Consider the following 23,047-nt stretch of genomic DNA (forward strand, 5'->3'; position numbering starts at 1 on the left):
CGCTAGGGCAGCAGCTCAAAAGGCATCAGGGACATATTGCAAAAAACTGAACTGTCTGGTTTCAGGAGAGGGCTGGAGGGACAGCTTTCTCTCAGACAGAGGTGCTGGTAGATGCCATTGTTCCTTTGTTGAGCCCTCCTGCGCTCAGCCTGCAGACATAGGCAGGAGCCAAGTGTGAGTCTCCATCAACCTAGCTAGCACTATGTGATTCCTATAGACCCTTCCTCACCCAAATTGTGGACTCACCCAAGACACTTCCAGTGGCAGTTTCATATAAATGGCTTGTTTCAATCCCTGCTGGATACTGTCCTAAAATCTCAAAGAGTAATGATTGGCCTCAGCATGCCCCATACCTCTTGTTAAGCAGCCCCAAGCCCAGCACTGGTGGCAGCCAGCCTTGGTTCACACCTTAGCGTCTCCCAAGCACTTCCAAGTCTAGCACAAGTGGCAACCATTTGTAGATTACTTTGTAGTGCATACCAGGTGGCCCCAGGCTGTGCACAAGCAGCAGCTGACCTTGGCCTGCACCAGAGTCCCTTCCAAAAGGTCCCAGAACCAACACTCCTGGTGGCCAACTTCAGACCACACCAAGGCACCACTCAACCCCCTCCACAAAGGACACAACCAGAGGGTGGACTCACCAAGCACTAGAGCACTGCTAAAGTGAATCATGCTCCACGAGGTCAATCCCTGCAAAAACAGCAACTTTACTGTAATCATGGCCATTCATTACAGCCCATCAGCCAGAGAGTCAGTTTCTCCCATTGATGTCCCAATAGCAATCAAGACTCAACTATGCACAACCCACACAAAGAACACACCTAGAGCACCCAGCTCAGGTGACCAGAGAGACTGTGCCACGGAATACTTTACTATATAAGGCCACTCTACCAAGACCAGGAGATGTAGTAGATCTACCTAATACATAGAAACAAACATAGGGAGTCAGCCAAAATGGGAAGACAAAGAAACATCTTGCAAATGAAAGCCTGGAACAAAATTATAGAAAAAGAACTAAACAAAATGGAGACAATGTACCAGGTGCAGAATTCAAAAGAATGGTTATAATGTTGCCCAGTTAACTCAGAGGAAGAGTAGATGAACTCAATGAGAACTTTAACAAAGAGCTAGAAAACATAGGAAAAAATAACCAGTCAGAAATGAAAAATGCAATAACTGAAATGAAGACTACATTGAGGAATCAACAGTAGATTAGATGAAGCAGAGGACTCAGTCAGCAATTTAAAAGACAACGTAGTGGAAAACACCCAACTAGAACAACAAAAAGAAAAAGGAATTTAAAAGATAAAGATAGTTTAATGGGCCTCTGGGTCATCATTGAGTATGCCAACATTCACATCATAGGGGTACCAGAAGGAGAAGTGAGAGAGAGAGAGCAAGAAATTGAAAACTTATTTGAAGACATACTAATGGAAAATTTTCTAAACCTAGAAGAGGAAATAGGCATACACACTGAGGAAGCACAGAGAGGCCCAAACAACATGAACCCAAAGAGGCTCACACCAAGACACATCAGCATTGAAATAACAAAGGTTAATGACAAAGAGAGAATTTTAAAAGCAACAAGACAAAAAAGCAGTTAGTTACCTAAAAAGGAGCTCTCATAAGACTGTCAATTGATTTCTCAACAGAAACTTTACAGGCCAAAAGGGATTTGCATGAAATATTCAAAATGATGAAAAGCAAGGACCTACAACCAAGAATACTCTACCATCAATGCTATCTTTTAGGATCAAAGGACAGAAAAAGAGCTTTTAAACAAGAAAAAGCTAAAAGAATTCATTACCACCAAACCGTATTACAAGAAATGTTAAAGAGTCTTCTTTAAGAAGAAAAAGGAAAAAAAAGATAAAAAATATGAATAATAAAATGGCGATAACTACATACCCATCAATAATTACTTCAAATGTAAATTGATTAAATGCTCCAATCAAAAGACATAGGGTGGCTGAATGGATAGAAAACAAGACCCATACATACACTGCCTACAAGAAACCCACCTCAGATTGAAAGACACACAAAGACTGAAAGTAAAGAGGTGGGAAAACATATTTCCTGCAAATGGAAATGAAAAAAAATCTGGGGTAGCAATACTTATACCAGGCAAAATATTCTTTAAAACAAAGATTATAATGAAAGACAAAGAAGGACCAAGCATCTCCTTCTGGGTACATATCCCAAAAATACCAAAACACTAATTTGAAAAGGCATATGCAGCCTTAGGTTCTTTGCAGCATTATTTACAATAGCTAAGATATAGAAGCAACTTAAGTGTCCTTCAATAAACAAATGGATAAAAAAGAATTGGCACACATGTGTGTGTGCACACACATGCACACAAACACATTGCATGCGCACACACACATAGTTTTTTTATAACTATTTTTGTAACTATAAAAAAACAATAGTTTTTTTTATAACTATTTCTCAGTTATAAAAAAAAACCAAAATCTTGCCATCTGCAACAACACGGATAAACCTGGAGTATATTATGCTAAGTGAAATAAGTCAGACAGAAAAGACAAATACCATATGATTTCACTTATATGTGGAGTCTAAAAAACAAAATAAACAAACAAGCAAAACAAACCAACTTATTGATATAGAGAACATTTTGATGGTTGCCAGATGGAAGGGGGTTTGGGGGTGATTGAAGAGGAGAGAGTATTAAGGTGTGCAAATTGTCAGTTATAAAAACAGTCATGGGAATGTAAAGAATAGCATATGGAATATTGTCAGTAATATTATAATAACTATTATGTATGGTGTCAGATGGGTACTAGATTTATTGGGGTGATCACTTAGTAACATATAAATGTCTAATCACTATGTTGTACACCTAAAACTAATATAATATTGTATGTTAACTATAATTTAAAAATAAAATATTTTTAAAAGAAAATAAATGTATATAACTGCAGATGCTCCACGACATAAAAATATTTAGTGAATAACTTTATACAAAGAAATCTAAAGACATATCAATGGACAAATTATTTCAAAGTAAAACATAAAAATCAACACCAGAAGAATTAGCAAATATAAGTAATCCTATAAATATTCAATATATTAAATCAGCAATTAGAATTCTTTCTACAAAGAAAATGTGTCTCATGGTTTTCCCTATTCTAATTGTCAAAGGACAAACAACTCCAGTCTTAAACAAATATTATAAAGAATAAAACTGCAGAAATACTTTACAACTCATACTGTAAGAAAACAAAATTATAATCCCATCTTATGCATGAATTTAAATACAAAAATTCAAATAAACATTAGCAAATCGAATTCAAAATGTAAAGAAATAATACACTATGGCAACAGGGATGAAGGGTAATTTAACATTAGAAATCATTTTATATAAGTTGTTCATTAACAATCTAAGAGAAAATAAAGCTTTTTATTTAACGAAAAGAAAATTCTATTCATATTTAAAAAAACAATTCTTACCAAACTGAAAGTACACGTGAATTTTCTTAAACTGGTACAATATGTCTACAAACAACTTAAAATAAGCATCACACTAAATATAAAAATGCTGAAAACACTCCCTTCATGAACATGAAAATAAAGAGTGCTTGTTATCACCACTTCTAGACAACATTTACTAGTGACTTGCCATGCAATAAATAAAGATAAAGAAATAAAAAGTATTAGGGTAAGAAAGAAGAAAGGAAGGAACGGAGGAAAGAAGGAAACTATTTATAATGTGATTATTAAAGTAAGTAAAGATATATGAGAATTTATAAATATATTTAGCCAAGTCTATAATTTAAAAATCATTTCTATACAAGAGCAGCAAACATTTTAAACTTTAAAGATGTTATTTAAATATTCTGAAATTGTAAAGTAGCTAGAAATAAATCTAGCTCAAGATTTTAAGCTTGCTACAAAGAAAATTATTAAATGTATTAAAATATATTTAAAAAGATCCAAATGAATAAAGGAATACATCATTTTCATGGATCAGAAAAATAAAGAGCTTAAATATCAGTTATTTCAAAAATGATATATAGTTCAGTGCAAATCTAATCCAACCCCTTAAAACTATCTTGTGATACTTGACAAGCAATTTCTAAAAAGTATGTGGAAGTCCTAAGGAGCAAGAATCTCTAGGATACTCTGTAGAAGAAACCAAGTGAGGAGTCCTGCTCACCAGATTGATTAAAAAGCCACAATAACTAAGAATGTGTGGCATTGGTGCAGGTGCATTAGTAAACTAACAAGCAGAACATCTGAGAAATGCTCTGTGTAACAATGGAGAAACCATGAACTTTGCAATAATCTTTCCTGAGACAGTCATTATCCACATGAGAAGAAAAAGAAAAGGAAATTGGAGTATTACCTCATATCGCACATAAAAATTAATTCTAGATGCTTTAAATATTTAAATGTGTGGGAAGGAGAAAAAAAAATGATGTAGATGATAGAGGTTCTGTTCATCCCTCTGGAGACCAAAGTTATGACAGAAACAAGGAGCAAACAGCAGGGAAAATCGCCTAGGATCCAGATGAACAAGCCATTCAACTAGAGAGAAATCCAAGAAATCACTCTGCAACGACAGAAGATAGGATGGGGTGAGGATGTAGGACTGCCTGGTCTCCAGCAGGTGAGATGGAGGCTGCAGCAGCGGCAGAAGCCTCTTAAAGGGGCCGTGTCCGCGAGCGGATTTCTTGAGTGAAGGACTTGCTCGCTCTGAGCACCAATGCCGATTTGGCTGCATGCAGGGACTTACAGGGAGACATTGTCACAGTGAGGGTTAGGCGAGATTTACTCTGTACAGAAGTGCCAGCGGTATCCATTGTTCCCTGTTGAGCCTTCCCTGCTCCTAGTGCGCAAACACAGCACCGCCATAGCCCAGACATCATCAAACTGGATAACAGAGGTCGCTCCGCCCAGAGGATCCTCTGAAACCCTGCCTCCCTCAACTCATGGCCCCACCCAAGCCACATCCAGGTATATACTCAGCAAGTCAGGTGCCCCATGCTGAGCAGCACCTAGACTCACACTGGTGGCAGCTGGCCTCAGTTTCTGGTGTGGCCCTTCGAGGTAACTATAAGCACAGCATCTGTGGACTGCTTGCTGAATTTTAACAGGTGGCCCCGGAGGGGCACAGGCTGAGGCTAAATTTGGCCTGCAGCTGAACCCCTCTCAAGACTGTGCCACTGAACATGTACTAGATAAAGCCTCACTAATAAGGCCAGGAGACTTAGAAGTTTTTCCTAGTACATAGAAACAGATACAGAAAGGCAGCCAAAATGAGAAGACAAAGAAGCAGAAACCGCATGAGAGAACAGAACAGAGATCCAGAAATAATGGAGTCAAGCAATCTAACAAATACAAAGTTCGAAACACAAAGTTATAAAGATGCTCAATGAACTTTTGGGAAGTGTAGATAAATTCAGTGAGAACTTCAACAAAGAGATAAAAATGGAAATGGAAATTAAAAAAGAGAACCAGTCAGAAATGAAGAATACATTATATGAGATGAGAAGTATATTAAATGGAATAAACGAAGTGAATAAAGAAGAGGAACAAAGGATCTATATAGTCCTTTGAGAAAGCCAAAGACACTCAATCAGACTGGCAAGAAAAAAGAAGCCAAGTCTATAATAATAATTTAATAGTGTCCCTATGGGACACTATTAAATGTAAAAATATCCATGTCATAGGGGTACTGGAATAAAAAACAAGACATTGAAGAGCTATTTGAAAAAATAATGATGGAAAACTTCCCTAACCTGGTGAAGGAAATGGACATAAAACCCCAGCAAGCTCAGAGAGTCCCAAAACCCAGAAACTCAGAAGCCCACACCAAGACACTTAATAAATAAAATGCCAAAGTTTAAATACAAAGAAAGAATCTTAAAAACGTCAAGAGAAAAGCAGTTCGTTAGCTACATGAGAGCCCCCATAAGACTGGAAGCTGATTTTTAAAAAGAAAATATGCAGAACAGAAAGGCTTGGCACAAAATATTCGATGTGAAGAAAACCCAGGATCTACAACCAAGAATATTTTATACAGCAAAACTATCATTTAGAGTTGAAGGACAGATAAAGAGCCTCCCAGACAAAAATAAGCTAAAGGAATTTATCATCAACATGCCAGTATTATAGAAAATGTTGGAGGGATTTCTTTAAGAAGAAAAAACATGTTTCAAAAACAGGAATAGAGGATAGATCTTTGGAAACATGGCAAAGGGAGAGACGCCCCCAGATCTCTCCCCTTGAAACAACAATAAAATGAACATCTAAAACTCAACAAAAAACACCCATGCTGCACACCAGCACATCTGAGCATGAAATCTGCGCATAAGAGCTACCACAGGTCAGAACCCTGGGTGTTGGGCAGTTCTCAAAGAAATAAAGAAGCTGCCTTTCATGGCCACCGGAGCTCCCTGCAGGAGGAAAGAGAAGGGAGAAGGAGCTGTGAGTTCATGCAGCGAGTTCCCTGAACATTCCTACCTGGAATAGCTGTGGCTGCAGGGACCAGTCATCAGGGCAGAAAGCAGAGAAGCAGGATGGGGCCGCAAAGAAACAACATTTGATTTTTACTGGCCGCAGTTGCAAAAACCGAGGCTAAGCCACAGCCCGCAATCTCCAACCCAGAGAGTACTTTCCCACATACCTTCCGAGACCAATCACTGTGGAGCCCCAAGGGAATCTGAGCAAATGCTGCCGAGATTGTCGCTGACACTAACAGGGACTGAAACTGAGGAGTGTGAGGGTGATTAATTATCTATGAGAAAATTTTAAAAGCCTTATTAAGACTTTACATAAAACAGGGATCAAAGAACCTTAGACACTACCTACTGGAAACCAAAAGAAAAGCACCTTCTTTCAACAGGCTAAAGAGAGACCTTTAATAAATCTTCTTTCTGGAAAAACAATAGAGTACACTTCCATTAGTGCCCGGGTGGAGAAATAGTCCATTAAAAACCAAGGTGACAAGGCATCTCAGAAAGAAGATAAAAATCTCCAGAAAATAAGCTTACAGGCATAGAAATGAGACTTAAATGACAGAGAATTCAGGAATGATGCTTCTGAAAAAACTTAGTGAGATCTAAAACATCTCAAATCAACAATTTCAGGCATTGAAAAACAATTAGATGAGCAGAGCAAGGAGATTGAAACCCTCAAAAGGAACCAAATAGAACTTATGGAGATGAAGAACATACTGCAAGAGTTGAAAAATGAAACAGCAAGCTTGGGAAATAGAGTCGACCAAATGGAGGATAGGATCAGTGATATCGAAGACAGAAATCTAAAAATAAATAAGAAAGAAGAGAGAGAAAATGAAGAATGAAAAAATAATAGAAAAGAAATTCAAGAACTAGCTGATACCATGAGGAGAGGAAACATAAGAATAATGGGCATCCTCAAAAAGGAGAAAAGGAGCAGGAATTAGAAAGCATGTTCAGACAAATAGTGGACGAGAATTTCCCAAATCTAAGGAATGAGCAGGAGCTTGGAATTCAAGATGTCGACAGAAAACTCAATTATCTCAACCTGAAAAGGCCTTCACCAAGACACACTGTATTAAAATTATCAAAAATCAACGACAAAGACAGAATTCTCAAGGCAGCCAGGGAGAAGAAAATGGTAACTTATAAAGGAAAACCCATTAGATTATCCTCGGACTTCTCAGAGCAGACTTTACAAGCCAGAAAGGAATGGAATCAAATATTTATATTTAAACTATTAAGTGAAAGGAACTACCAGCCTAGAATAATGTATCTAGCTAAGCTCTCCTTTAGATATGAAAGAGAAAATAAGACCTTTCCAGACATAAAAATTAAGAGAATTCGCCACTACAAGGCCTGCACTACAGGAAATACTGAAAGGGGTCAGCTCACCTAAAACAAAATGACAAAAAAAAAAATACATAACTAGGAGCAAAGTGACTATCAGGCAAATAGAAGCAGAAAAGTGCAACCCTTACTAAGAACAGGGCATTACAAGCTTAACTAATAAGAAGAGAATTGCTATAGCAAAATAGTAATGAATATTCAACATACATTCAACGAAATTGAGATAACAATGACTGAAAGGGGGAGGATTCAAAGATCCAAATTTGCAAGGGGAATGGAGATAAGGCACGTGCAGAAGAAAATGGATGACTGTTTATATGAAACTATCCTTTACATATTCATAATGGTAACCACACACAGAAGATTCAGAACTGAAGTATATAACATTAAACAAGAAGAACTAGAAGGGAAAACCCACAAAAGCCAAACAAAAGAAAGAAACAGAAATACAAGGAAAAGAAAACAATGGAAACATCTAGCTACCAAAAAGCAAAGGTAAAATGGCTATAAGAAGACTTCATATTTCAATAACCACCCTAAATGTAAATAGACTGAACTCACCAATAAAAAGGCACAGAGGTGCAGAATGGATCAAAAAACAAAACCCAACCATATGCTGCCTCCAGGAGACACATCTCAGCTCCAAAGGCAAATATAGACTCAAAGTGAAAGGGTGGAAATGATATTTCAAGCAAATGGCATTCTGAGAAAAGTGGGAGTAGTGGTACTAATATCAGATGACATAGACTTCAAAATAAAAAAGGGAAAGAAAGATACTGAGGAACATGTCATAACGATGAAGGGAATCATGCACCAAGAAGACATAACACTTATTAATATCTATGCTCCCAATCAGGGAGCCCCAAAATATGTAAAGCTATTACTAACAGAACTAAAGAGAGAAACAGACAAAACACTATTGTAGTAAGAGATCTAAATACCCTGCTGTTGGATATGAACAGATCATCCAAACAGAAAATCAATAAAGAAATAAAATCCTTAAATGACACATTAGACCAACTGGACATAATTGACATTTATGGAGCCTTCCATTCCAAAACAGCTGCTTATACATTCTTCTCTAGTGCACATGGAACATTCTCAAGAGTCGACCACATACTGGGACACAGATATAAATATAAGAGGGTTGAAATCATACCAACCATATTCTCTGATCATAATGTTCTGACACTAGAGATCAACTGCAAAATCAGGAAGAACCACACATACATGGAGATTAAACAACATGCTACTGAAGAATAACTGAGTCAGAGAAGGAATAAAAAGAGAGATCAAGAGATACAAAGAAATGAATGATGATAGTACAATATATCAAAACTTTCGAGACATGGCAAAAGTGGTCATAAGAGGAAAGTTCATATCATTACAGGCCTATCTCAAAAAACAAGAACAAGCCCAAATAAACAACCTAATGCTTCATCTTAAAAAACTAGAAAAGGAAAAACAAATGAACCCTAAAGTCAGCAGAAGGAAAGAAATAATCAAAATTAGAGGAGAAATAAATGAAATTGGAAACAAAACAAAACAAAATACAAAAAATAAATGAAACAAGGTGGTGGTTCAATGAGAAGGTTAATACAATTGACAAATCCCTGCCAAACTGACTAAAGGAAAAAGTGAAAGGACACAAATAAACAAAATCAGGGATGAAAGAGGGGAAATTATGACTGGCATCTCTGAAATACAAACACTCATACAAAAATACTATGAAAAGTATATAATACCAAATTTAATAACCTAGGAGAAATGAACCAGTACATAGAAAAATACAATCTTCCTAGACAGAATCAAGAAGAACTGGAAAATCTAAATAGATTGATCAGCAGTATGGAAATTGAAACAATCATCAAAAACTGACCAAAAAGTAAAAGCCCAGGACCAGATGGCTTCACCAGTGAATTCTACCAAACATGCAGAGAAGATTTAATACCTATTTTCCTCAAACTCTTCCAAAAGATCGAAGAGGAGGCAATACTTCCAAGCTCATTTTATGAGGCCAATATTACTCTGATACCAAAACCTGGTAAGGATAACACACAAAAGGAAAACTGCAGACCAATATATCTCATGAACACAGATGCAAAAATCCTAAATAAGATACTAGCAAACTGAAAACAGCAACTATATTAAAAACATTATACACCACGATCAGGTGGGCTTCATCTCAGGAGCACAGGGATGGTTCAACATACACAAATCGATTCATGTGAGACACCACATAAATTAAAAAATAAGAATCATGGGATCATATCAATAGATGCAGAAAAAGCCTTCAACAATATAGAGCGTCCATTTATAATCAAAACACTTAACGAAATCAGTATAGAAGGAAAGAATCTCAACATAATAAAGGCCATATATAACAAACACTCAGCCTACATTATACTTAATGGTGGAAAACTAAACACCCTCCCTCTAAGATCAGGAACAAGGCGAGGCTGTCCACTATTGCCACACTTATTCAATATGACATTGGAGGTCCTAGAAAGTGCAATCAGGCAGGAGAAAGATATAAAAGGCATCCAAATAGGAAACAAAGAAGGCAAATTGTCACTATTTGTGGATGACATGATTCTCTATATAGAAAACCCTAAAGACTCCCAAGAACACTACTAGACACAACAAGCAGATACAGTAAAGTCTCTAGATACAAAATCAACGTTCAAAAATCCATAGCATTTCTATACTCTAATAATAAAGCATCAGAAAAAGAAGTGGAAAAAAGTAATTTCTTTTGCAATTGCAACAAAAAGAATAAAATACCTAGAAATAAATCTAATGAAACATGTGAAGGACCTATATAATGAATACTACAAGACCCTATTAAAAGAAATTGAAGAAGATACAAAGAAATGGAAAGGTATTCTGTGTTCTTGGATTGGAAAAATCAACATAGTTAAAATAACTTTATTACCTAAAGCATTATACAGATTTAATGCAATCCCCATCAAAATCTCGTTGGCATTTGTTAAAGAAATAGAACAAAAAATTATCAAATTTGTATGGAAGCACAAAAGACCCTGAATTGCCAAAGCCATCCTGAGAAAAAGAACAAAGCTAGAGGCATCACTCTGCTCGACTTCAAAATTTACTACAAAGCGACAGCAATCAAAACGTCATGGTGTTGCCAGAAAAACAGACACACAGACCAATGGAACAGAATCGAGAGTCCAGAAGTAAACCCATATTTACATGGGCAAATAATTTTCAACAAAAAAGCCAAAAACATACAGTGGAGAAAGGAAAGCCTCTTCAATAAATGGTGCTGGGAAAACTGGAAAGACAACTGCAAAAGAATGAAACTACACTGTTGTCTATCACCACACACCAAAATTAACTCAGAATAGATTAAGGGCCTAAATATAAGACCTGAAACAATAAAATGCATAGACAAAAACATAGGAACTAAACTCAAGGACTTAAAGAAGATTTTATGAATTTGATCTCAAAGGCAATGGAAGTAAAAGCTAAAATAAATGAATGGGACTATGTCAAACTAAAAAGCTTTTGCTCAGCAAAAGAAATCATCAACAAGGTAAAGAGACAATCATCCAAATGGTAAAATATATTTGCAAGCATCACCTCCAATAAGGGCCTAATATCCAAAATATACAAAGAACTCATATGACTCAATAACAATAAAAAAACAAACGATCCGATCAAAAAATGGGCAGAGGACCTGAACAGACACTTCTCTAGAGGACATACAAATGGCCAACACATATTTGAAAAGATGCTCAACATCACTAGCTATTAAAGAAATACAAATCAAAACCTCAATGAGATACCATCTCACATCTGTTAAAATAGCTATAATCAACAGGATAAGTAATAACAAATGCTGGAGAGGATGCAGAGAAAAGGGAACCCTCACACACTGCTAGTGGGACTGCCAATTGGTACAGCCACTATGGAAAACAGTATGGAGGTTCCTCAACAAACTAAGAATTGATCTGCTACATGATCCAGCAATCACTCTACTGGGTATTTACCCCCAAAGACTTGAAAACACATATCCAAAAAGACATTTGCACACAGATGTTCATAGCAGCACTATTCATGGTGGCCAGAACATGGAAGCAATCGAAGAGTCCTACGATAGATGATTGGCTAAAGAAGCTGTGGTACATGCATACATGGAATATTACTCAGCCATAAGAAGAAATGAAATACTGCAATTTGCGACAACCTGGATGGACCTCGAGATAATCATGCTAAGCGAAATAAGCCAGACAAAAAAGTTGAAAATCACATGATATCACTTATATGTGGGATATAAACCGAAAAGCAACAAATGAACAGGACAAACAAACAGAAATTCATGGACATGGACTATAGACTAGTGGTTACCAGAGGGTAGGGGGTGGGGGAAGAGGGAAGAGGAAGAGAAGATGCAGTAAAGGGGTCAAATAGAGATGGGGAGGAGGTCAAAGGGATCAAATATATGATAGCTGAAGAAAACTGGACTTTGGGTGGTAAACACACAAATAGAATATACAGATGTCAAATGATAATGTACAACTGAAAATTATATAATTATATTAACCAATGTTACCCCAGTATGTAAATTATTTTTAAAAAAAAAAAAAAGATAAACAGTGTAAGATTGCAATAAGGTGTTTGAGAAAAAGACTATTTCTAACTGAGGGGATCTGCTCGCTAACAAGCCTTGGAAGGAGAGTCAGTAACATGAACCAGAATTTGACATTAAAAGGAAGAGTGAGAAATTTATTTTAATCGATGGGGAATTAAAGAGAGATTTAAGCTAGCCAAGGCGATCCATTGGTCCACTACCTTTCACTTAAGCTCTCTTTGTATGCTGCCTCCTCGGTCTTATCACTACTCCCCTGTGAGTCTCCTAGGGGGTATGGACACAGGCAGAGTTTGAAAACATTCGATAGACCTACATCTCAATATGTCTCAATATTTTAATATATCTCTTTATTGAAATAATACCAGAAATAAGTTCTCTGCCTTTTTTGAACCCTGAAATAAGAAAATTACATTGCCCCCAAAATATGATTCCTGCAACCTTGATGTAACTTTAAAAATACATATTGAAAACAACATCATAAGATACATTTTATAAGTTTAATTTGTAGGCAAACACAAAACAAAACCACATGTATTTTTGTGAAATGACATTCAATATATAACCTTAAAAATAATAATAAGTCCTAAATCTCTTGAAAAAACAAATACACAAACAAATATGTATGCTACATCACCAGTCCCTAATGAGGACAGATGAATAAATAAATCAGTAGACTAACAAAAGTAGTAGGAAAAGCATGCAATGCTTTTTTTTGCTTCTGGTTAGATATGGCTGGTTAAAAATAATCTGCACTGTAAATATTCTTGTTTCTGTACTAAGTTTATGCTTCTTGCCACTGTGGAGTCTCCTTGCTTACCTCCATATACTAAGACTAAGGTGAATTCTTCCACCTCTTTGTTTAGCTGCCTTATCCTGTTAAATAATTCACTCCTTAATACAGGAATTTCCAAGGGCTAAAGAGCAGAGCCAAGCCAAAACTGGAGGAAGTGGTGATGCCCAGAAAGGCCAACTTTTTGTCTTTATTAAAGTTCCTGTCCAACACTGATCTCACGTCCAGACAGTGTAGTGGCCCCTCCCCAACATTCTACGCGACCACAGACAGCTTGACAAGCCTAAGAGCCTGCTTTCCCACTCCAACTCCATGCCTCTGCCAGCCTCCTGTGGTGTAAAATGCCTTACAAATTAGAACAATTGATGAAGATTCATGTTGACAGACAGCAAAGGCCATCAAAAACAACAACAAAAATTTTATAGGGTATGCCAAGACTCCAGCATCGCCAACTGAATATGCAGAATGGAGAGTTTTAAGTGAAATTTGGGAATGTGCCTTTTACATCTCAGTTAAACCCATGAGAATGCACTCCAATCTCCACATCTCTCACCCATACAGGCCCACCAGAGAGGGGTCACATGCATCTTTCGGATACTTTCAGCATCTGAATTTAAAGTCACACTTCCTTTGAAGAAGTGTTCACTACATGCTGGCTAAGTACCAAACCCTATATCTGGGATGCAGCACACAGCACTCTCCTCAAGAAATTTACAATCTATAGGTGGAGAGACAAATAAACAGGCAAGCACCATACATGGAGGTGACATTTGGGGACAGTAAAACACAGGGGAGGTCTGGGAGCCACAGTAGAATCGTAGAGAGTGGTGGCCAGAAGAGACAGTACCAATGAGAGCCCAGAGATAAGGAATGACTTGACTGGAGAAGAAGGTAGGGTGCATACACTTCAGTGTTGTTGGATCCCAGAGCTCAAGACAAGGAGAGAAGAGAGCTGAGGATGAAAAGACAGGTGGATAATTGCTGATGCCAGGCCAAGGACCATAATAGACACCTGAGTCAAGGCAGCAATCAGAAGAGCCTGACTCACAGAGACCTATGGCATTGGCTAGTCAATCAAGGTGTCCCTAGAAAAGAAGTAGATGGGCATCCTACTGAATTATGACTTGATATGTATAAGCATAAGAACTGTAGGTCTAGGAAACAAAGTCTGACTTGAATTACCAAAACAGAAAGTCCCCACAATCAACTAATTCCCAGATAAGCCAACTGACAGAGCCAGAATGTCTTGAACAAGGGGAAGGCTGGGTCCCCATGAGGAAGAACTCCACTCTACTGCCCAAATCGATGCTGTTAATTTTTCCCTCTATCTCTCTCAAGGAAACATACAGCCATTTTCCAGGGTGACTGTGAACTAGGGAAAATGAAGCAATCATACTTTGGGGGGATTACTGGACACTAGCCCTGACCTGACACTAATTCCAGGAGGCCCAAACCATCACTGCGACTCAACAGCCAGAGTAGGAGCTTATGGGGGTAGGGTGATCAATAGAGTTTTAGCTTAGGTCCATCTCACGGTGGACCCAATGAATGCCAAAGCCTATGCTGTGGGTGTTTCCTCAGTTCCAGAATGCATATTTGGAATAGACACAGGAAGTGGAAGAATCCCCACATTGGTGCTCTGACCTGTGGAGTGAGGGCTATGATGATGGAAAAGGCCAAATGGAAGTCATTAGAACTGATTCTACCTAGGAAAATAGTAAACTAAAAGCAATACCACATTCTTGTAGAGATCGCAAAGATAAGTGCCACCATCAACTTGAAAAATTCAGGGTTAGTGACTTCCATTGCATCCCCTTTCAGCTCTCTTATTTGGCCTGTGTAGAAGATGGATGGATCTTGGAGAATGATAGCAGATTATCACAAGCTAACCAATGGTGACTTTAATTGTAGCCTCTGTACCAGATACAGTTTCATTGCTAGAAATTAATACATCCCCTGGTGTCTGGTATGCAGCTATTGATCTGGCAAGTGCTTTTTATTCCATCCCTATTAATAAAGACCACCAGAAGCAGTTTGCTTTCAGCAGAAAAGGCCAGTAATACACCTTCACTGACTTGTCTCAGAGTTATATCAACTCTCTAGCCTCATGCTAGAGTTTAGTCAACAGGAATATTGATCACCCTTCTATTCCATGGGTCATCATACTAGTCCATTACATTGATGACATAATACTAATTGGACCCAGTGATCAAGAAGTAGGAATGACTCAACACATTGATAAAACATTTATGTGCTAGAGAGTGAGAAATCCCACAAAAATTCAGAGTCCTTCCACTTTAGTAAAAGTTGTAGGGATCCAGTGATATAGGGCAGGGGTCCCCAAACCCCAGGCCATGAACTGGTACCAGTCTATGGCCTGTTAGGAACTGGGCCACACAGCAGTAGGTAAGCAGCAGGCAAGTGTGTGAAGCTTCATCTGTATTTGCAGCCATTCCCCAGCACTAGCATCACCGCCTCAGCTCCACTTCAGATCATCAGGCATTAGATTCTCACAGGAGCACCAGTCCCTCACGCCAAAAAGCTTGGGACTACTGATCTAGGGTATGATGAGCCAGCTCTTCTAATATGAAAGGATACATTGTTGTATCTGGTACCTGTACTGACAAAGAAGCATCATACCTAGTAGGGCCTCCTTGGATTTTGGAGATAACATACTCTTTCTTTGTGTGTGTTAGTTCAGTTCTTTTACTGAGTGGCCCAAAAGCTGCTAGTTCTCAGTGGAGCTCTGAACAAAGAAGGATCTGCAACAGGTCCAGGCTGCCATACAAGCTGCTTTGCCACTTGGGCCACACGACCCAGCAGATCCAATGGTGCTTGGAGTATCAGCAACAGACAGGGATGCTGTTTGCAGCCTTTGGCAGGATCCTATAAATGAATTGCAGCACAGACCCTTAAGATTTTAGAGCAAAGCCCTACCATCCTCTGTGGATAACTACTCTCCTTTTGAGAAACTGTTTTGGGCTTGCTACTGGGTCTTAGCACTTAATCATGAGCCACCAAGCTACCCTACAGCATTAGCCACATATGATGAACCAGGTGTTATCTGACCCACCAAGCCATAAGGCTGGGTGTGAACAGCAGGATACCAGTATCAAATGGAAGCGTTGTATGCAACTTTGGCACCTCACTTGCCTCACTCTGACCCAGCCCTGACCAGACCCAAGCCTTCCTCAGCCTGAGTGTAAAAGGTACTGCTTTTAAATCCTTTCTCATGTCAATGGCCAAGGCCACAGTTATCTTAATTCAGCCCAACTATAACATTCCTACATCAAATAACCACCCTTTCCTGAAACCACATAAGGCTCATGGACATAGAAAACTTGGAGGCTGTGCAGAAGCCAAGGGTATAGTGGGCTGGATTCATATGCAGCAAAATACCCTTGCTCATGGTCATATGTGTGAACACTGGGATGTGAGGGCTTCTTAAATGACAGATTAACACGGTGAAATTGAAATTCTTGAGCTTGTGGGACTCTGCTCTATTCTGCATGGCACTCCCTGCACAGTGGATTAATGCTGTGGCCAGAGGCTCTCAGTATGATATGTTAATTTATTGGCATTTAGATTTATGGGCTTCGAGACATGCTAACCAAATATAATTAAAATTAGCCAACCTGACCCTTGCTGTCTTCAAGCCTGTGAGACAGTTGAGAGAATTTATATTTCCCTACAATCACAGGAGTGCTTTGGAACCTATCCAGTGTCAGGGACACTGTTTTGCTTCATTCAGTCGGGGTGAAGAAGGGAAGAGCATATATTAGCCGCATTTTAAAGCCCTTATTCAAGTTCTGAGGCACTTTCCTGGCTTACTCCATAGATTTGATAATGTAATGGTCTTTTAAAGATTGCTGGGGAGGCAGTGACAAAAAAGGAGAAAGATTAATCAAAAGATAGTTGGGTTCACAGCTGATTTGGCTGATAGAAACTGCATCACAGAATTGCCCTGCCTGAGACCTAACCACATAAGCAAAAACTAATGAAAGTCTCAATTAAAGGCCCTGCTCCCCTCAAAAGACATTTTGCCAACAGCAGCCAAAGGAGGAGTACATTGCATGCCCCAAACAGAAAACCAAGGCAAGAGGCAGAAGAGGGCCAGCACCCACCACATCTCATCCAACCTGCTCCACCCACATCCGTGAGGCTGCAGAATCCTGAGGCTTCTCCTCAAAACTCTCCAACCTAGAGTGAAGCAGACTGGGGCTGTTGGGCTGGGGCCGTAATCCTTCCCTTCCTGAGGAAAAGTGGAAGTAGTTGCTGCTACTGAGGAGAAATGGGTGAATGTGGGGATGGACACTCCCTGTGGAAAATAAAGACATATTCCAGGAGGAAGATCTAAAGTTATCTCACAGGAATGAAGAATTCACTCCAGCATCAGACACCTCAGCAATCTGAGGAAAGTACTGGTCCAGGTCTTCTCAGAGAAATTGTACTCTCCAGCATGCCCTCAGGCTACAGAAATCCAATAAAACGGGATATGCCAAGCCCTGAGGGGATGTAAATGGGCTTCGAATAATGGAGAAAGGCGGCACAGTGTTAAACAGAGCAGATCAAGACTCTGGACACATTGCCTGCTTAGGAGCCAAGGTGAAAACATTCCACACAAACAAACAGCAGCATTCCTCACACACACAAATAACCATCACAAGGAAAGTGGCACAGCACACAAGGACAGACAAAGAACCCAGCGTAGAAGAAAACATAACTCAAGGAATGACAATAAATGCTCCACAACTGCTTTAAACTAAAGAGCAACTTAAAAGGGCTCAAAGCATATAACAAGAGAACTCAAGAGATGGAATGATAGAAGAGAAGGAAACACAAAAAGATTAGAAACATATGGAAACAAATTAATAACAAAACAACATTATTACAGAACTAATAATACATTGGAAACAGAAAGAAACAGTAAAAAAAAAGAAAAACACTGAAAATAATTGCTCATCTGCAGGAAAGCCTTGAGAAGATATTTATTTAATGACGCATACAGCACTTACTATGTGCTAGCACTGTTCAAAGCACTTCACTAATACCAACCGTTAACCCTCATAATAATCTTAGGTGGTTGGGATAATTATCTTCATTTTACAAAGGAGGAAAATATAGCACAGAGAGGTTAATAATCTTTCCCAAGTTCACACAGCTGATATGTGGCAGTCTGGATCTAGAATACTTGAAATTAAACACTTTGCTATGATTAATAATAATAATAACTCATACAAATAATAATCACTACCACCTGTATAGACCTGATCTGGAAACTGCCCTGCGATATAGGCACATTATCTCAACTTTATAATAAGGAAATTGAGGTTCAGTGAGGTTAAGTGACAGGATAATGAACACAGTGAACGATTGAGGAAGAAATAGTGAGGGAAAATAGACAAAGCAATCAAAATATGGGACAAATAATAACTCAAAAAAAATCTCTGAAATTGAGAAGGAAAATAATCTATAGAATTCAAAAGCACATTTTAGCTAAAAAAAAAATTATATAAAGCATATAATGTCGAAATAACTTATTTCCTCATTAACTCTTCCAGTTAAAGGGTAAAGAAAGAATTCTTCAGGCATCTTGACAATCAATAACCTAGAATAGTAAAAATAATTATCAATTTGGCTTCAAATTTCTCCACAGCATCAGCAACATCAAAAGGCAACAGAGTACCATCTACAAGTCCTAAGAGAAAACAGTAGAGTACCTTGCTAAGGTAACTTTTAAGTATAAAAGCAACGGTATCTTTTAAAATCACTTAGGCAAAATGCAAACATATCCAAATGAAAAAACTCAAAAGATTACCAAAACCATTTCTCCTTAAAAAACCATTTTAAAAAATCTAGACAATTAAGAAAGGAATTAAAATAAAGAATTTGGAGATTGAGAAATGATTTAAAAACTGGTGGTCAACAAAGGATCTGTTTATGTCTGTAACTAAATATTAAACAACTACAGAAATTCTGCTGATAGACAGAATTAACAAAATACGAAGGTTGTATGTCCAGATGAAATAAAAATAAATAACAATGAGAAGGCATTAAGAGGGTATACGGGGAAAATGCAAATAATGATGATATTCTCATCTTTTATGGCAAGGAGCCCATCAATACTGTATAAAATGGAGAAACATAGCTGAAAACCTATTTCAACCTCTTGATGATTTTCATGTCTCTCTCTTAAACTTGAAGAGATGTTGCTTGTTTTGTTGCCTCTGATGACTATCTTCTACTCCTGGATAACAATAAGTAATAATAAAACTAGCCACCATCTGTTGAGTGCTCATTCTGTACCAGGCACTGTGGCCAGCATTGAGTTTGTACAGTTAGTGTCTGAGACAGATGACAGGTAGCAGAGTAGGGGCCTGAGGCTGAAGGTGGTGATGGGCCTGCCTGCAGGTGCAGACCCAGGGATAGCTAATTGCTCTGAGGCCGCTGCCGAGCTTCTAAGCATAATGCCTGATTCTGTCCTAACTGAGCTGACTTGCTGACAGCAGCAATAAGTGCCACCTGAGAGCCGGCATCATGGAATAGGGGCAGCGGACATGGCATTGAGGAAAGAATCAGGTCTAGTAGGTCAACTTTGTTCACTGAACGGGGAAGAATGCAATGCATTTTAAATATTTCCACATAAAAGTTACATGATGTGAAAGTACAGGTATATAAAACAAGGTAGAAAGGTATTCCAAAAGACTTCTCAAGGCAAGCATGTCTATTTCTAAAGAAAAGATTCAACATCTACTTAGGGGGCAGGCTAGACTCCAATGCCTGATGAAGCTGAAACAGTACTCACTGAACGGCTAGGCTGTGGAACTGGAGTGTGGGGAGGTAAGCCAAGTTTACTTTGATCTCCTGGGGTCACAGAGACTACACTGACATTTGAGATATAGCTCCAGAGATGTGGAATGCACCTATTTTTTTGGTCTACAAAGTTGAATGTGCAAAAAAAGTATACATTCTCTATCTTTTCTATAATTTCTATTTCAAGCCCCCATTCTAATAATTCCAGAAAAATCAATCATGTGCATGCATTTCATGTATATGAGACTTTTTCCCCAAGTCCATTCAGAACTTTCTTCCTCCATTTCTCATCAGAGTGGAATCTGATCTCTGAAGGGCCATACTGCCATCCAGGCCTGAGTGGATGGGGTGTTGGGTGCCCGCGGGCAGCTGCTGCAGTGCCTGGCGCTCAGCCCGCCTCTGCTCTGCGCTGACTGAGAATGTGCTCTCCCAGTGGACTCTAGGCTCACCTTCCCAGCACTGTCCTCCTTCTCACCAGTGAATACCCCTTCTCTGACACCCATAGTTTGTGATGCCCTGCCACCCCATTCTGGAACCTTCTGGAGTTTTCTCAGGCCCTCTCTGCCTAGGTTTACTGTACTAAATCAGGCTGAGAAGTGGTGGCAAGGCAGGGGTCTTCCATGGACTTGCTGCCTCTCTCTGCCTCCCCCGCCCCAATCCCTGGAAGGGCAAAGTCCTTTTCCACCCCGAGATCCCACAACTCTCTGAGGTGGCTGCTCTTCCCCCAGCCTCAGGGGCCTGTGGCCAAACATTGCTTCTGTTGGTCTACAGTGTCCTTTTTCCCAGGGAGTGAGTCCAGTATGTTTCATCTTCCAGGTTTAGTTTTAATGGGATGAGAAATCAGTGGGGTTAACAGAGAGATTACCAAGAATGAAAACTACACTTATTACTGTGTCAAAATATTGCTGGCTCCTTCAGTACAATATGAATGACTGCAGGCAGTCACAGGCATGAACGCACGCAAGCAAAGGCAATTTTTGTGCTTAGAAGAACAAGCTTGGGTTTCTCATGCTGCCTTCTACGCTTCTCCTCACTGCAAGGTTTGCGAGGTGACACTATCCTCACCGGCACAGACCATCCAACTCTCTGCAAGCAGAGCTCCCCACAGCTCTGGGTTCTGTGATGCAACAAGCTTCAGAGAAAGTCTAGGCTCTGAGTGTCTGGTGCTGTGCTAGGCATCAGGGATCCTGGTCCCCGCCCTTGAGGGGGCACAGCATGTCAGCATGACTTCAGTGGGGAGTCCCAGGCAGTTGTGCAAGATAAGCAGGCCTTGGAAGCAGGTTCCTCCACACAGATGGAGCCAGCTAGACCCTAAAGACTAAAATTACATTTGAGTCAAATGGCTCACGTGTAGGACATGTAACATTAAGAGAGAATGGGTCCTGTAATTCCACATCCATCCTGTGATGTTTGTTTCGAGTGATTGCCCACCTTTCATGGCATCATCTTTGCACAGAGAATGGCTGTTTTATGGAAAATTAAGTGAAAACATTTTCCTTCACAGCAGTTGTTACACCTGCATTACTCTCTTTCTCTGTTGGATCTCCATAATCAGTGCCTTCCTCTTCTAAATGTGGGTGGCAGCAATTCTGTGGGGGTGTGGGGGTGGAGGGAGTTCTGCCTGGAAGTGAAGCCTCGTCCCCAGGGGCCAGCAGACCTGGAGACACATAGGAGGAGCTGCTCCTGGAGGCCTCAGCACCTTTTCTCCAGGACAGCAGCCCATGGCAGCACTCAGGAGAAAGCACACAGGCTTGGAGTCAAACATGAGCTCAGATTCGGTCCAGCTTATAACTGGCTCTATCTCCTAGGGTGAACGCTTAGCCTGCATTGACCTTATCCTCCTGGCAGGGCCTTCAAGGTCAAATGGAGAACCAGCACAGGGCCCTTCAGAGCTGAAGATGACATGTATAAGCCTTTCCCCTTCTCTTTCACCCAGACCTTTTGTTCTGGAGGAGGAGAAGGACATAGAGGGCCTGACTAGTTTCTTTGGACACCCACCCCAAGCTTCATACCCCAAGACATGGGACATGGTCACACTTACCCTGTAGATGTCTTGTTTCAGCCCCTTCAGGAGCCCTAGGTATACCCAGGCAAGGAAAGCCTGGCTCAACCCCACCCTCTGCATCTTCATTGTACCAAACCTCCGAAGGTGGGGGATTTGAAAAGCATGGTTATTTCTGAAATGATTCTTATTCTATGTCGAGAACTCAGGTAGTTCCGGAAAATGAATTAAACAAATTTCCTTGAAAAAAAAAATCCCTCAACAGCAACTTCAGAGCTGAGGTCATTGGCCCATCATGAGCAGGTGTCTGTCAGGTGAAGTAGTGTCTGGAGTGAGGGGGGTTCATGGCTTAACAGCCCTGCGTGGTGGGTCCACCTCCCCACACTCAAGGACAGTGAAGTTCCCAGGGTGGGATGTTCAGGTAATGACATGACTTGTTACTTCATTTAACCCCCATATAGATATTTTAAGATGTTAGCCATGTTTTACAGATAGAGAACTGATGTCATAGGTTAAAGGAATTGTTCCAAGGTCCTGGGAGAGTAAGTAGAAGAGGCAGGACCACGAGGTGAGGCAGCCTGTCCCCAAAGCCTCTGTGCTTCGAAGGTGCCACTTCCTTCATATAACCTTTTACCTGCCTGAGACACACTCTCTTGGGATCAAGTCAGGGATGGAGAAGGCACTGGGCATGGAGATGAATGTTTCATAGGCATCATCTTGAACTACCCTTATAGCACCTACCTGTGGTAGGAAGGCACACCCCAGATTCATATACTAAGAGGTTGAGACACAGCTAAGTGACAAGGTGGGAGTCACTCAGATGCCCTCCCCTCCCCCAGGTCTGGGGTAAGGTATGAAATGAAACAGAACGGACTCCTCTGGCAGTTGCCCTGACACAGCTCAGCGGGAGCCCTGGCCCTGTTGCTAAGCTGCTTCCCAATCTTTCACAGAAGAGCCCTCATCTGTGCCTGTATTTGAGTACCCAGGGGGCTCAC

This window comes from Pteropus medius, unplaced genomic scaffold (assembly GCF_902729225.1).
Source record: "Pteropus medius unplaced genomic scaffold, Ma_sr-lr_union100, whole genome shotgun sequence".
In the NCBI taxonomy this organism is placed as follows: Eukaryota; Metazoa; Chordata; class Mammalia; order Chiroptera; family Pteropodidae; genus Pteropus; species Pteropus medius.